We start from the raw sequence: 17,879 nt of genomic DNA, 5'->3' as shown, positions 1-17,879 counted from the left end.
TATTTATTTACTGTTAATAGTGTGTTTTGGATCCTTGCTAATTATTTTTGATTTGTCTATTACAGTTTTTTTTGCTTTGTCATTATCATGAAGATTGAAAATCCTTTTTGATTTAACAAGTTTTCTTGAAATGATAGCATAAGATCTTTAAAATAAGAAGAGCATGAAAAGAGAGAAAATATTGAGTGAAACCTACACTTGTACTCCATTCCTCCTCACATCTTAACGTTTTTCGTTTTGGAAAAATCATTATTAACAGAAACTGCAGGAGGACAAACCAAGTTTAATAGCTAATCCTTTTGTCACATTCAATGTGCAAAAAGTGTTTAATAAACTTCTCTTGAATACCTTACCAGACACTGTGTTAGACTCTGATGATTTTGTGACCCATTTTACATCTTTCTACATTGACATTAATATTCCATTTTAATGTATTAAAGTACTTATTTTTTTAAGTTTTTAGTTTTCACACTAAATGTATATACAAATTTTGGGTAGTTTACACTCCATGGTTGTAACATTAGGACATTGTGAATTTGTTTGCAGAATTACTCTTATCCATGAGTCTTACACTTTCCTATGTCTTCATCTTTCTCTTCTTTCTTCTGTCTCTTCCTTTAGTTTGAAAATCTTCCTGTAGCATTTCTTAGACAAGTCTAGAGGACATATGTTCTCTCCATGTTTGTTGGAATGTATGCATCTCTTACATTTCTACGTGAAAGGCATGAAGGTAGTGCACTCAGCACAGTGCATAATCACTTTCATGTGGAGTTAATCTCAGCTTTCATTTTATTGATGGTTTTTAGATCTATCTTTATCAGAGATATTGGTTGGTAATTTTATTTTCTTTTATGATGTCAGTATCTGGGCCTTATAGAACAAACTTGGCATCATTCCTTCCTCTTCACTTTTGGGAAAGAGTTTGTGAAGGATTGACACTAATTATTCATTAAATGTTTGGTAGAATTTGAGAGTTTGGCATCTCATCTGGGACTTATTTGGTGTGTTAGGGGATGTTGAATACTAATTCAGTCCTTGTTATTGAGCTGTCCTTATTATTTTATCTTGGTGAGTTTTATGGTTTTAGGAATGACTCCAGTTTCTGTATGTTATCCAATTTGCTGGTGTATAATTGCTCACACTATCTTTTATGATCTTTTTGTTTCTGTCATATGAGTTGCGATGAAAATTTGTAATTGTATTTTGCTGAATCATGTCTTTTCTTGGTTGGACTAAAGTTTTGCCAATTTTGTTTTTATTTTCAAAAGACTAAATAGTAGCTTTTAAAATATTTTCTAATATGTTTCTAATCTCGATTTCATTTAATTTCACTCTACCATTTATTATTTCATTTCTTATCTGAGTTTTTATATTATTCTTTGTAAATTTCCTTTACCTATAAAGTTGCATCATTTTTTCAAGATTATTATTATTTTTCAAGATTGTACTAATAAATGTAGACATTTATTAATATGAACTTTCCTCTTAGAGCTTTTTGATGCATACCTTGAATTTTGGCATATTGTGTTTCCATTTTTTCTGAGTTTTTAAAAAGTCTTATTATTTTTCCTTAGCCCATTGGTTGTGGATATTTAATTTCCACACATTTGTGGGTTTTCCTTTTTTTATCCTACTATAGATATTTGGCGTTATAACATTGTGGTCAGAAAAGATTTTTGATAGGATTTCAACCTTCTGAGTATTTAAGACTGTTTATAGCATAACATAGGCACTATTGTGAAGAATGCACTTCAGAATAATGCCCCTCTTTGTTTCTTGTTTCATTTTGACTAAAATCCTATTTCATCTGCTATAAGTACAGATAACCTGCCCTCTTTTGGCTTTCAAATGCATAAGCTAGCTTTTCTCTTCCTTTTTACTTCAGCCTATGTGTATCCACAAAGTTGACCTGCATCTCTTGTTGGGCAATGTGCAGTTGGATCTCCCTTTTTATGCATTCAGCCTCTCTATGTCTTTTGATTGAATATTTATGCATTCATAATTAATGTAATTATTAGTAGATAGAGGCTTAATTTTGACATATTATTAATTGTGTTCTGACTTTTTAAAGCTCCTTTGTTCCTTTCTTCTTCTCTGTCATTTTTTTGCAGTACTTTGCATCAAACCTGAGACCTTGGGAATGCTAGGCAAGTGCTCTATCATTGAGTTATATCCCTTGTCATCCTTTTTGATTTGATGATTTTTCTGTAATTATATGCTTTGATTCCTTTTTCTTTATCTTTCTTTTATCTACTACAGTTCTGTGGTTTGTAGTTATCATGGATAAACCTAAATGATTGCATAATTCATCTTCTTCATTACTTATGTGAAATCAGGTGGGAAAAATGTGAATATGTTCCACTGGAAAAAAATTTTTTTGTGATTACATGAAGACTTTTGTGGCACAAATTTAATGTAATTAGTGAAATATCTTCTGACTATCTCATGGAGCATATATATACTTGCATCTTTACTTGATTGACATATATATATGTTTATATGCATCATTGAAAAATGTCTTATAACTGCCTATTTTAAGGTTACAACTTTGACTCCTACCCACTCTATATTTTGCATTTTTAGTGTCATGATTTACTCCATTTTTAATATGTATCCATTAACAAATAGTGACTATTAACGCTTTTGTCTTTTATCCTTCATATTAAGTCAAACGTGATTTACAGTGTTAGGGTTCTCTCAGTTTAACTACATACTTATTATTATCATTAAATATTTATTCTATGTTTTATTCTTCTCCTTGACTGGTCTTCAGATTTTATGTACTAAATGTACTTCTTTAAATGTGATGCAAATAGTACCATCCCATGAAAGGACAGGAGTAGTCTAAGAAAAGAAGGGAGAAGGAACCGGAGTGAATGTTTTACTTTCTCCTTTAAATAATCACAGTATCCATCATTTTAAAAATAGTTGCATAACCACTGATGTGCAACTGTGTGATTAGAACTTCCCTCTCACTCATATTTTGCGTCTATTTCTATCTTCCTCCAGTACACCTTCATTGCTACTCACACTTTTATCAGGTAATTAGATTGCCAGATTGTCTTTTTTCTCTGTTTAATATTCTTCATCTCTATCCTCTCTTCCCAACACAACATTAAATAAGTCTCTTCTACTAAATCACTCCACTTTCTCATTAACCTTTATTAATAAGCTAAACCACCACCCCTTCCTGCCTTAAAAAAACCAAATACTTTTTATTATTTATAAGTGTTATCCCACTTATCTCCTTCCCATTACCACCCTTACTACTAAGGACTTGCAAAATCAGGAAGGCTTCTCTTTGCTGCTATGCTAATCTAAACACTACTGGAGCAGAAGTGGTGACTGATTTCATTAATGTTTCATAATCTCAGAACTGTGGTTTATCATCTGCAATAGCTGTTGCAGCTAAGCTTGTGCCTTCTTAGTTGAGTAGCAGGCTGAACGCAGTGTCTTGAGCATTGAAGGCAAATGTTTGACTACTGAGCCACATACCTCCAATCTATTAGCAAGAAAATACATAACAACCCAGGAATTACTCAGTCTTAAATAATCCTTCATACATTTCCATCTAAAAGAAATGGAAGATTGAATCATCCAACCAAACACTTGGCCCCACATGCATAAATAGCATCATAGAAACATACATTTCATGAAAAAACAAAGCAATATGCCTTCTTCAAAAGACAACAAGTTCACAATAAAGGACTTAAATGATGGTGAAAAGGAAGAAATTTAAAACAGCAAATTAAAAACCAATAAGAATCTTCAACAAGATTGAAGAGATGTCTAAACAGCTGAATTAATTCTAATATGTTAGAAATAAACAACTAACTGAACTGAAAGAAAATTCAGATAGTTAAATGGAATAAAGAAGATAAGTCAGGATCAGGATATGAATGATTCAATAAAAATAAAGAAGTTCTGAAAATTTAAATCTTGTAATTAAAAAGCTCAATAATCCAAATGAAAAAACCAATCAAACAAAACTAGTGATAAAGGCAGAACAGGACCTGCCTGGAACTGAGTGGGGAAGGGGAGGAGAGGTTGGGGGAGGGGTACAGGGGGGAGAAATGAGCCAAACAATGTATGCACGTGTGAATAAAAAAAAATCCAATTGGGATGAAAAAAAAAACATTTTGTTAAATCAAAGGTAATGATTGTCAAAAAAAAAACCAAAAAAAACCCTTCTGGCTCATAGAATGGAGCACATTAAAAAAGAGTTTCAGGGACTGAAAATGAAGCAGTTATTAGACAAAGACACTAAAAAAAAAAATGAATGTGACATGCAAGACTTCTGAGAAATCACCAAAATATCAAATCTAAGAATCTTGTGTGCAGAAGAAGAGACAGAAATAAAAGGTGTAGATAGTTTAGTTAATAAAATAATAGCATAAAACTTCCCCAATCAATAAAGAGAGGTACATGCAGGTATCAGAGGTTTTCATAATACCAAACTGTAAAAATCAGAAAGAAACTACCCTAGACATATTGTAATTAAAACCCTAAATGTAAAGAACAAAGAAAAATACTGAAAGCTGCAAAAGAAAAGTGACAGGTCACATATGAAGGCAAATCCATTAGAATAACAGCAGATCTAAACACAAAGTCTAAATGCAAGGAATGCATGGAATGATGTTTTCAAGTTCTGGGAGAAAAAGCTGTCTACCTAGATTAGCGTATCCAGCAACTCTATCCATTTGTTTTTCTTGTCATATTTGTTTTTTTCCCTTTTTCTCCTTTTATTTTATCATTTTTATATGTACTTACATGTTCATACATTATTTGTGCCACCTCCCCTCCACTCCCTCAAATCCCCACCCCTGCTTCCAGGCAGAACCTGTCCACTCTCATCTTCTTTGATTTTATTGAAGAGAAAACATAAAAGATAATAAGAAAGACATATTATTTATGCTAGTTAGGGACAAAGATAACTATACAGACAGATTCCTAGCATTTGCTTCCGCACATTTGTGTATTGCATCCCACATTGGTTCGTTTCTACCAGACCTCTTCCCTAAATCCTGGTCCACTTTCCATAGTGGTCTTTGATAATTTGAGGTTACTTTATTCTCTCAACACGGGGCACATCAAGCACATTCAGGTTTTAGGTTTTCTTTCCTTTCCCTATTTCTCCTGTGCATGTTCTCTCCTTAGAGTGTGACCGGTGTCAAATAATATTACTGCACTTGTTTTAGGTCTGTAATCCACATATATGAGATAACATGTGATTTTTGGTCTTCTGAGCCCAACTATCTTCACTTAAAATGATGTTCTCTGGTTCCATCTATTGACTTGCAAGTGACAAAATTTAATTCTTCTTTGTGGCTGAGTAAAATTCCATTGGTGTAAATACATTTTCTCGATCCATTCTTTGGTTGTGGGGCATCTTGGCTGTTTCCATAACTTGGCTATTGTGAATAGTGCTGCAATAAACATGGGTTTGCAAGTGATTTTGTAATAACTTGAGTCACATGCCTTTGGGTATATCCCTAGGAGTGGGATTGCTGGATCATATGACAGATCTATGTTTAGTTTTTAAAGAAGACTCCATATTGTTTTCCAAAGTGGTTGTACTAGGTTACATTCCCACCAGACGTGTATGAGGGTTTCTTTTTCCCCACATCCCCGCCAGCATTCATTGTTGGTGTTCTTGATGATAGCCATTCTAACAGTGGTGAGGTGGAATCTTAATGTGCTTTTTATTTGCATTTCCTTTATGGCCAGGGATGGTGAGTGATTTTTCCTGTGTTTTTGACCATTTGGATTTCTTCCTTACAAAAAAAATCTGTTTATTTCAGTTGTCTACTTCTTTTTTTATTGGTTCATTCATTTTGGGGAGTTTAGTTTTTTGAGACTTCTGCATATTCTGGTTCTCAGTCCTTTTTCCGATGTATAGGCAGTGAATATTTCTCCCCCTCTATATGGGTGATCTTTTCAATTTAGATACCATTTCTTTTGTTGTGCAGGAGCATTTTTAATTTCACACAGTCCCATTTGTCCATCTTTTCTCTTAGTTGCTGGGCTGCTGGAGTTCTTCTGAGGAAGTCCCTGTTTACACCTATTGCTTCCAGAGTATTCTCTGCTCTTTCATGTACTAACTGAGAGGTTTTGGATCTGACATTAAGGTCCTTAATCCACTTTGAATTGATACCAGTACAGGGTGACAGACATGGACTTAGTTTCAGTTTTCTGCCGGCAGATAGACACATTTGTTGGAGAGGTTGTATTTTCTCCATCCTATGTTTTTGGCACATTTGTCAAAAATGAGGAGGGCATAGCTGTGTGGATTCATATCTGGGTCCTCTATTGTGTTCCACTGGTCTTCATATCTATTTTTTTTTTTTTTGCCAGTACTGTCATGTTTTTATTGCTATGGCTTTTAGTACAGTTTGAAGTCAGGTATTGTGAGACCGCCAGCATTTCTCTTTTTTCCTCACTATTGCCATGGTATTTGCAGTCTTTTGCATTTCCAAATGAATTTTAATTTAGATTTTCTAATCTCTGTGATGAATGTAATTGGGATTTTGATAGGAATGGCATTGAACATATAGATTGCTTTTGGTAGTATAGCCATTTTTACTACGTTGGTTCTACCAATCCATGAGTATGGGAGATCTTTCCATCCTCTGCAGTCATTCTCGATCTCTTTCTTTAGTGGTTTGTAGTTCTCCTTGACAAGGTCATTTCTTCCTTCATTAATTTTACTCCTAAGTATTTAATTTTTTTGAGGCTATTATAAATGGAATTGTTTTCCTGTACCCTTTCTCAATATATTCACTGTTGGTGTATAGATAGACTACTGTTTTTTTAAGTTAATTTTGTATCCTGCTACATTGCTGAAACTGTTTATGTTATCTATAATTTTGTTAGGTGGAATTTTTTGGGTCTCTAAAGTATAGGATCATGTTACCTGCAAATATGGCTAATTTGACTGTTTCTTTATCTATTTGTATTCCTTTTACTTGTTCTTCTTTCCTTTTGCTCTGTCTAGGAATTCCAGGACTATGTTGAATAAGAGTGGGGAGAGTGTGCACCCTTGTCTCATTCCTGAATTTAACAGGAATTGTTTCAATTTTTCCCCATCAAGTATGATGTTGGCAATAGGTTTGTCATATATTGCCTTTATAATGTTGAGGTACATTCCATGTAATCCTAGTTTTCTTAGAGCTTTTACCATGAAGTGCTGTTACATCTTATCAAAGGTTTTTTCTATCTAATGAGATGATATTGTGGTTTTTGTCTTTGCTTCTATTAATGTGATGTATTGCATTGATTGATTTGTATATGTTAATCCACCCCTGCATCCCTGGGATGAAGCTGACTTGGTCTTGGTGAATTATCTTTCTGATATATTGTTGGATTCAGTTTGCTTTTATTTTATTGAGGATTTTTGCATGGATGTTCATTAAAGAGATTGGCCTGTAGTTCTCCTTTCTGGATATGTCCTTGTCTAGTTTTGGGAGGAGTTTAATACTGTTTTCATTGAATGAGTTGGGCAGTGTTCCTTCCCTTTCTACTTCATGGAAAAGTTTAAGGAGTGTTTGTATTAAGTCTTCTTTGAATGTCAGGTACTGGACTTTTCTTTTTTGGGAGATTCTTTATAGCTGCTTCAATTTCATTGCATGTTATGACTCTATTTAGGTGGTAAATATCTTCTTGGTTCAGTTTTGGAATTGTCATAAATATCTATAAATTTGTCCATTTCTTCAAGGTTTTCCACTTTATTGGAATATAGATTCTCAAAGTAGTCTCTGATCATTCCCTGTCTTTCCATGGTGTTTGCTGTTATCTCCTGTTTTTCATTTCTGATTTTGCTAACTTGGGTCTTTTTCTTCCTCATTTTAGTCAGATTTGCCAGGGGCTTGTCAATCTTGTTTGTTTTTTAAAAAAAACCAGCTTCTTTGTTGTTGTTGATTCTTTGGGATTTTTTTGGTCTCTGTTTCTGCCCTTATTTTCATTTTTTCTCTTCTTCTACTTGTTTTGGGTTTCACTTGCTCTTGCTTTCCTAGGAGTTTGAGATGTAACATTTGGTCATTAATTAAAACTCATAGCTTTCTTCTTAGGACTGCCTTTGCTGTGTCCCATAAGTTCAAGCAGGTTGTGTTTTTATTTTCCTTAGATTCCAAAAGTTTTTTATTTCATCTCTTATATCTTCTATGATCCAATGATTGTTGAGCAATGTGTTATTCAGACTCGAAATATTTACATATTTTCTGCTGTTGTTTTTGCTGTTTAGTTCTTGTTTTAATGCATTGTGATAAGATAGAATGCAGGGGGTTATTTTTACTTTGTTATATTTGCTGAGGCTTACCTTGTATCCTAAGAAATGTTCTATTTCAGAGAAAGTCCATGGGTTGCTGAGAAGAATGTATATTGTGTTGTTGTTGGATGAAATATTCTGGAAACATCAGTTAGGAACCTTTGCTTTATGGTATCATTAAATTCTAGGATTTCTTTGTTGATTTTTTTGTTTGCATGACCTATCTATTGGTAGTAGGGTGGTATTAAAGTCTCCCACTACCACTGTGCTAGAGTCTATATGAGCTTCTAAGTCCCTTGGTGTATGTTTGATGAAATTGGGTGCACTTTCATTGGGTGAATATAGATTGATAATTGTTATTTCTTTTTGATGTATTGGTACTTTTATTAGTATGAAGTATCCTTTATCTCATTTGACCATTAGAGGTCTGCAGTCTACTCTGTCTGATATAAGTATTGCTACTCCTGCATGTTTTGGAGGGCATTTTCCTTGGTAAATCTTCTTCAAGACTTTCACCCTAAGTCTGTGTTTATTTTTGTCAGTAAGATTGGTCTCTTGTAAACAACAGATTGTCAGATCTTCCTTTTTAATCCAGTTTGCCAAATGGTGCTTTTGATGGGTGAGTTGAGTCCATTAACATCCAATGTTAATATTGATAGGAATTCACTGATTCCTGCAATTTATTTGTTTTTGTTGTTTAAAGATTTGATAGTGTGCAATCAAATCAATGCTACTCTCTGATTGCTTTTCATTTTTTTCCTGTGGTTTGATAAATCTTCTATAGTAGCAACTTGGTGATCATATACTGTTTTAGTTTCTGTTTATTGTGAAATATTTTTATTGCTCCATCAATTTTGAATGATAGTTCTACAGAGCAGAGTATCCTAGGGATGAATTTATTTTCATTCAGTGCCTGAAATACCTCACTCCAAGCCATTCTTGCTTTAGAGGTTTCTGTTGAGAAATCTGCTGTTATTTTTATGAGTCTACCTTTATATGTTATTTATTTTTTTTACAGACCTCTATATTCTTTCTCTGTTCTCTGTGCTTGTTGTTTAAATGATAATATACTATGGGGATGTTCTATTTGTCAAGTCTATTTGGTGGCCTGGATGCTTTCTGTACCTGAATGGACAAAACTTTCTTGATATTTGGGAAATTTTCTGTTACCATTTTATTGAATATGTTATTTATCCCTTTCGTTTGTACCTCAATGCACTCTTCAATATCCATGATTTTCAGGTTTGGTCTAATAATGGAGTAGGTAAGTTCTTGCATATTCCTTTCACAGCTCTTGATTTGTTTGACTAAGATTTCTTCTGTTTTTTCTTTAATTTATATTTCATCTTTGAGCTCTGGGAGTTTGTCTTTCACTTGTTCTCATCCTTGGAGTGGTCTTCCACTGTTTTTTGTATGAATCTAGGGACTTTTAATTTCCAGGATTTTATTTGATTCTTTCTTCTGAGATTTTCCAAATCTGTGATCAACTCTTCTTTTATAATTCATGTGGTCCTCTTCAATTCATGTATTTCTCTTATGGTGTCCTTTATTTCATTTTAGTGTTAGTTGAGGTCTCTTCTAAGTTCCCTCATTTGTTTCTGTGTCATCTCATGTTTCTTGTTTTTGGTGTCTTGAAATTTCTTGAGTGCATCTTGTACATTCATATTGACTATGTCTAATATCTTCTCCATGAATTTTTCAGAGATTTCTCCCCAGATTTCTTCTTTCAGGGTTTTTTAGTCGACATTGCTGAGTTCCACAATTACATTTATCATTGTTTTGTTGAGGTCAGGGAATGGGAATTCATTTTCTTCATTTCCCACTGAATTGTTTATTGAATTATTTTTTTGAGGAGAGTAGTTTCCATACCTTCTTCTTCTCATTGCTCCACTTGGTGCTGTGCCATTATATTTTTGGCATGCTATGTGGTGAATTTGATTGCCTTATTTCTTTCCCTGATTTAATTTTTTTGCTATAGCTGACTTGTTTGTTAGCTAGGTTGATGTACTCTATCTGACAGTGGTCTGGGGATGTATCTTAACATTAGCAAGTTCACAGATTCAATGCCAGACTAGTTGTTAATGCATTCTATAGAAAATCCCTTGATGATAATATCTAAAATCAGTATGAGTTGGGGGGTATGGTTATTAGGCTAGTTATAAATTATGGGGATCTGGTAAGGCTGGAAATAAAAAAGAGTGGGGGTGGGAAAAGGAGTGGGTGGGTTGGCTGAGAGTTATGTAGGATGCTGGGTTTTCTGGCCCTTATGTGTGTTTGGGTGTATTTCTATTGTTGTAGTAGAGGGTGTTTGTGTCAGGGATTGCAGTGGGCTGTGGTTGTGTACAGTTTGTAGAGTAGGCTAGTTAGCTCATGGTGAGTGTATAGAAGGAAATGTTAGTGTGGTGACAGTTTGGGGGAGAATGAGAGGGGAAGGTGAAGATAGGGAAAAGAGTGGATGAGAAGGGGCAGAAATAGTAGTTGGGAGGGAGAACAATGGATTATATTACTGGAGGAGGGAGTGTGAAGCGGATGAGAATGGGGATAAGAAGATAGGTATGATGGAGTTAATAATACAGGAATTAAAAAAAAGAAAATGAAAGAAAGAAAAAAGAAAAAGGGACACACAGTAATAATAATAAAAAATAGGTTTAGGAACCTGGTTCAGTTCAGTTTATTAATAAAAGTTCTGGAGCTATTCCTTAGGTATACAATCCTGGTATTGATGTTCAAATGGAAGCTCTGATGTGGTTTCACCAGGTGATTGGCTTGTGAGTGATATTTGGTCATTCTGTCCACAAGATTAGATGGAGTTGTGATATGAGGTAAGACAGCCACGATATTCAGGATGGTCAGAGCTGTTTTCAGCAGACAGAAGCTGGGGTGTTCTTCAGCTGCAGGTCTGATTGGTCAGCTCCTCCCCCAGCAAGGTCCAGCAAGTCAGATTTGAGTGCTGACCTCTGTCCTGGCTAACAGCTCTGGGGTCCACCTACTGCCCTGCTTAGGAGTTTAGTTTCCCTCTCTTAGTCTTTATGAAACTTCTGACTTCTGTTGGGTACCAGTGGCTCCTCGAGGCAGTTTGCTTTTCTGTCTGCCCTTGCTGTCAGCCTTTGCTGTTTTATGGTGTGTCACTGAGAGTTCAGCTCTGAGAACTCAGTTTCTTGACACACCACTGACAGTTCAATATTGAGAGATTGGCTCTTTGCCCCTCCCCCATTCTCCAGGGCAGGTTCAGCATTCTGCCCCTTCCCCCAATATTGGTTATGGATTACAGTTTGCTGTTTACAGTTGTCAGTTTTACTGAGAGGGTTCAGTCCACACATGGGCTGAGCTGGATTATATTACTGGAGAGAGGGCATGTGTAGGGTCTCCTGTCTTTCACAAGCTTGTACTAGAAAATTTAACTGGGGGCAATGGGAGATGCTGGAAAAGACAACAGACAGAAGACCAAACATGCATAAAGCTGGGGCCAGGTAGGCTGGGGGCTCAGATGGAGGCACACAGCCCCCTCCACCTCCAGTGAGTTTATTATACACAGTGGCAACACAAGGTGGAGAGGCATTTTTCAGGGGAGGGGGAGTGACATTGTACTACTTTGGAACAGGAGAAACCTGTGACAGCTTCTCTCTGAATGTAAACATCTTGGGAAAAAAACAGCTGTACTGAATCTTGCCCACTTCTGCAGCTGAGTCTGCACCAACTCAAGTGTGTAATTTATTAGGCATAACTATGCTTGCTCCCTTCTGTGTTTGGGGCTGTGCCAAACTCAAACCCACAGCTTATTCAATACACCTGTCAGTTCCCCACATCTCCCCTGTTTTAATTTCTTAAATGTTCATGATGAAGCCTGTCCTCTTAATCCAAGGAACTGTCTTTGCACCATGCAGCATTTAACTAAAAAAGAAAACAAGAAAACAGTGAACAATACCAGAAGGAGTTCTTTAGCAAGTTAAATGGTTTGAAACCCTTGAATTTGTCCAGTATAGTTTTTGCAATAGTAGCTGGAGAAACAACATTATCATAAGCCTTTTGCATGGCCAGTATTTGTTGCCTTAATAGCCAGAAGTCCACAGTATCATTTGCTTCATTCTCATGTGCCCATAAGATAAGCTTAATCTGAAAAGCTATAGTCACTATATTGAGGCACCAAATGTCCTGAGGAATGACCTCCCTTGCACACCATATCATTAGTAAAGATAGATACAGGGTGGCTCTACCAAGTGATAGGATGCATGATTGGCAGGATGGGCTTGAAAGTCCAGTATGCATCACTCTGGACAACACCCACTTGTATTGTAATTATGACCAATGCCACCATCAATGTGGCTGTGGGATTCCCTGCTATCCCCAGGCTACCAGTTAACATCATCACCTTGACTATTAGTTTCTCAATTTGACCCAGGATGGTTGGTGTTTGTCTCACCAGCAACGATATCCTTGGCCACCTTCTGGTCAGTAGAGGAGTCAGCCTCAGCAGCTCCCTGTCTGCATCAAGTCTTCCAGCCTCAGACTCCTTATGTTCAGGACCAAGGGATCCATGAGGCTTGACAAACTAAGATGGTACCCACACTGGGTGTTCTGCACCTTCAGGAAAAACACAAACATGCCCTCTACCCTAGATAGCCAAACAATGAGCAATGACATGCTTAGTGGCCTCACCAGTATGTGCAAAGGCATAGATGCAATTGACTATGCAAGGCTGAAACATTTTGATGGTACACAGCATGACTTCATCATGCAGCTTCTACAGGTGCACAGTTTACATGGGCAAACCCAAAGCAAGCCCAGAGACTTGGCTATCTACCCAGGCTTTACTGTCAGTGAGTCAGCTGGGGAGATTAGAATGTGAGTGCAAATGGCTCACAAAACAGGAATAGAGGCTGCAATTGCCAGAGTGCATTTGCAGTGATGGGGGCGAGGGAATGGGGCCAGGCCTGGATGGGACTGAGCTCTTTTAGGAGGTTGGTCCGACACCCTAGCTCCACCGGCACCCACCATGACTCAATCCCTCTTGGGCTCACCTGTTCCCGGCAGTGGTGCCTCCCTCCACAGATCCTGTTCCTCCCCTCCGACATTGCTCAGGGAGTCAAGTCCTGGACCCATTGACACCAGTTGGTGGACTAGTCATGGAATCTCTGTTGCATGCCAGGGTCATTATGGTGTGGTCCCTGAAGCACAGGGTAAAATTTAAAACCAGCTATATCCTCTCCTTGACTACAAGCTGCCTGCAAGTCAGTCTGCAGGGGACTCTTAGCAAGAGCAAGAAACCTCTTGGCCCATGGAGGGAACCCCAATACATGATTCCCTGTGCTTGATGTGCCAAAGCTTCCTCCTCTGACACTGAATCAGAATCTCTGGGCTGAACTTTACTTTTAAGATGGGGCTGATGGTTCAGTGCTTCCATTGCCCACAGCATCTTGTTATTGCCCCTCACACTCCTGTATGACTGTTTTAAGGGTGAGTCTCAGATCCCTCTTGTCTATCAAGGAGGAAAATCCTTTATTTCTTACTTCTACTCTTCTACTGTATGTCTTATACCACTCTACCATAAGTCTCTACCATATTCTATTGGATAATTTCTAACATAGCTTTTTTAAAGCCTACAGTTCTCAGTCCTTGGACTCACCCTGTTTCAGGTTTCTATACCTGGCTGTATTCAATACACTCTCCCCCCACATCTTACTTGTTTCTTATTATCTCTTATGTGTGCACTTCTCAGAGAGTATCTCCTCATCTCAGGCTTCAAGTTCCCCCATAGTTAGCTCCCTTCCAGGTGTCACCTCACTCTCAGTCCTGGTTTGGGCACCAGCTCTCATGTCTCACATGAGCTTGTCCTAGAAACCTAACTGGGGGCAATGGGAGATGCTGGAAAAGACAACAGACAGAAGACCAAACATGCATAAAGCTGGGTCAAGGTAGGCTGGGTGCTCAGATGGAGACACAACAGCCCCCTATACCTCCAGTGAATTTATTATATACAGTGACAACACAAGGTGGAGAGGCATCTTTTGGGAGAGGGGCATGACATTGTACTCCTTTGGAATAGGAGAAACCTATGACAACTTCTCTCTGAATGTAAACATTTTGGGAAAAAACAGCTGTACTGAATCTTGCCCACTTCTGCAGCTGAGGTTGTGCCAACTCAAGAGTGCAATTTATTGGGCTTATCCATGCTTGCTCTCTTCTGTGGTTTGGGGCTGTGCCAAACTCAAACCCATGGCTTATTTGATACACCTGTTGGCTCCCCAAGTAGGGGAGTCATGTGTTTTGTGATGCTCACCTGTTTCTTCTTCAGTTTCACACAGGCAGGTTTGGAGCAGGCTTTTGAGGAGAAATGGCATCATTCAGTTTGGTGTAGGGAGTCTTTCAATGGGCTCGGGGTCCAGGATGTCACAGTTTGATTCTGATTGAAGCTCTGTCTTCTGCTTGTTGGGAGAAGAATGAAAAGAAGAGAAAAATAAAAAGTGGCCAGGGGTTTTTACAAGGTGAAATGCTTCCACAAGAAAAGACAATATTTTCATTAAAATGGGAATCAAGATTGGCTATTAGATATTGGAATTTAGTCTAGTGAATGTGTATATCTTTAACTCTCTTATATTAGTGTCTGTTAAGATAATTATAATAAAACTAGTGGAAATTAAAGAGAACCTGTCTTTCTGATTAATTTGTAAGTATGAACTTTGAATAGCATAGCACAAAGTATAAATATTTTAGTTTGGAGCATATAGTATTGTGTTTTTCTAATTGTCAAGTTTTTATTAGCATAAGCTAATTATACGAAAGGTGTTTCATTCTGAGCATGTGGCATTTGGGTACTCTTTAGACAAGTCACTTTATTGTAGGATAGAAGCTGTGGTTTTCATTCTATACCCTTCTTTTTGGATATTAAGAAAATTTACAGAAAGTACTCAACATTCATTCTAAGGACATATAGAGATTTAAAAATACTCAGCATTGTAAGTAGCAACAGTGATTATAACTAAGTAGTTGTGTTGGGCTAATCCTGAGCAAGAACTGAGGTTAGGCCAACATGGAAGTAGTCAAGGGAGTTGGCCTTCAGACCTTTATTGATATGTGTGCTGTATGTGCTCAGGTGTACAATTAGACTGTGTGAGCAGAATCATTCATAATTTACAATGAATGATCCAACAAGATGGTAAATTGTGACATTGCCAACAGTAATTTTTTATTTTCTGAGCTTAATGGGGATGTTATGAAATTTTATTTTTGGAATAACTTACACTTTAACTTTTTCTGTAAAGTGATAGTAAATTTTACTGGGAAAGAAATACATTTTCAGTAGACTGGAACCAGGCAGTTCTTTAGAGTGAGAAGAGAATGAGAAAAGTAATTAAATCTTTTAATGCATTGTGAAGTGTCATTTAAGAAGGGACATTCTTGGAATGAAACTGTTTTCTGAAGTCTTTAATTATAGAAAATATGTGCCTGTGTTACCTAAGAAATTTGTTTTGAGACAGGTTCTCTTTATGCAGCTGGGATGCCCTGAAACTTATTGTGTGGTCCAGGCTGGCCTTGAAATTGTCAACCTCCTGTCTCTGCCTTTTGGTTCTGAGAATTTCAGATTACAAGCAAGTACCAACAAGTCTGGTTTCTAAGTCTTCTTTAGTTATTCACAATTTGGAACAATAAAAAATGCATGTAAGGTAATAATGCAGCTAACATGATGATATAGAGTATGCAGTCAAAAATGAGAAATGCATTATTTTTTATTCTATCATTTTGTTGCATTTTGTTCCCACATGAAGAGTGAAAATCTATATATGATCTTTATTTTTAAAGACTTTTATTGGTCTTATAATGAATTTCAATCTATTTAATGAATGTGAGTAACTAGGGATTCATCCCTTCACTTTCTACAGAATCATGTTATGTTATTGTTAGTCTTTTGAGGAGTTGTGTTCCCCTGCCTTATTTCTCTCCCCATGTTTCTATTTTGTGCTTTGCTTGTGTGTTGTTAAGTTAGTAAGTCCCTTGATTTAATTTCTATGCTCTAAGTTAGTTGTTATTTAGTTTGTTGTAATATTTCTGTTCCCTCACCTAGTTATAACTTAGCAATAACAAGCTCATAGATTCAACAGCAAGCTACTTATTTACAAAATACATTAAAAAATCCCTTGGTAATATTGTCTATAAGCAGTTGCTATTGGGGGGATATCAGTTATTTGCATACAGATGGGTGCTTAGGTAATTAAAAAGATGGTGCTAAAAGAGGGGGCAGGGAGCAGGAATGTGGCAATGGGGAGAAGCGGTATGAGGTGTGGGGTGTACAGGGTAATAAGGCCCTAATATATGTAAAGGTGTGGTTCAGTCATTGTGGGGAGAGTACTATTGTCAGTGATTGCAGTGGGATAGTAAGGATGAGGGTAACCTGTAAAGTTGGTATAGTAGACTATTCAGTGAGAGGTGAGTGTGGAGGAAGTAGGGACAGTGGGGGGAAAGGGACACAGGGAGACAAAGGCAAGGGGAAGAAAGAGAGGAAAGAAGAGAAGAAAAAATAGGTGAAGAGAAAGATGAGTGAAGAAGAGAGGGCTAAGCAAATTGATTGATGGACAGAATGGAAAATGGAGCTTGGAAAGAAAGCATTTAAAAATAATATAAAAATTAAAACAAATAAAAAATAAAAATATTAAATAAGAATAAAAATATATTTGTTGTCCAAATTTCCTTCTTGTTATTGGAGAGGAATGGGTTTCTTTTCAGTTTAATGGGTATTCTGGGATCTTTTCTCTGATGTCTAATCCAGGTGCTGACATTTTGTCAGGACCTCTCTCTTTGTCTCTGCCCCTTCTCAAGTTTCCTATGCTGGGCTGTGTGGCAATGGATGTTGCCCTTCCCTATTGTACTGATTTGGGGGAGATAAGCTCAGAGTGTTTGAGGTGAGGCTCTTCTTGGTGGGATGGGCTGTCTGGTTCAGTGGATTCTGTGAAGTGGTCCTGCAAGGAGTTGGTGTGTGAGATGTCGCCAGCCCCTTCTTCTAGCTGTGCAATCCTAGGAGGTAGAATTCAGCTTTTTGGTCCATCCCTTTTCTCTTGGAAGTTTGTCAGTTTTATCTCAGTCCAAGTTTCTCCAAGGTGGTAGAATGTTTTGTTTTTACCAGACTGTGACAGGGCCACCCACCCCCCGACAGGCTGGGTCAGCTCAGCATTCTTCCCCACCCCTATCAGACAAAGGTGATACTTTCCCTCCATTTGTGGCCACCAGTTTTTCTCAGGAGGTGTGCAATCTTCCCACCAGCTGTGCTGGACTATGTAGTTCCCTCCAGAGCAGATGTGCGGTGCTCCCATGGCAGGGTTGCATTTACATTCAGTGGAATAGAGTCAGGACATCTCAGGCAAATAGGAGTACATGATTCTGTGTCCAGAAATTGTGGCAAGTCCAGGACATCCCAGAAGCTTGCAGAACTTGATCTGCAGTTCTATGTGTTGCATTTTTGCAAATGAATAGAAAAGAAGCAAAAAAAAAAAGGAAAATGGGGTGGCCTCAGGTTGCTGGTCCACAGCACCTGGGCTTCTTGGCCTGTCCTGTGCTATAAAAAGCTAATGTAAGGGTCCACTGTTGTAAATTATGTGCACCCTATTTATTGGCAGTATGTAGCTGG

This window comes from Castor canadensis, chromosome 2 (assembly GCF_047511655.1).
Source record: "Castor canadensis chromosome 2, mCasCan1.hap1v2, whole genome shotgun sequence".
Lineage (NCBI taxonomy): Eukaryota > Metazoa > Chordata > Mammalia > Rodentia > Castoridae > Castor > Castor canadensis.
Note: the sequence above shows the minus strand (reverse complement) of the source record.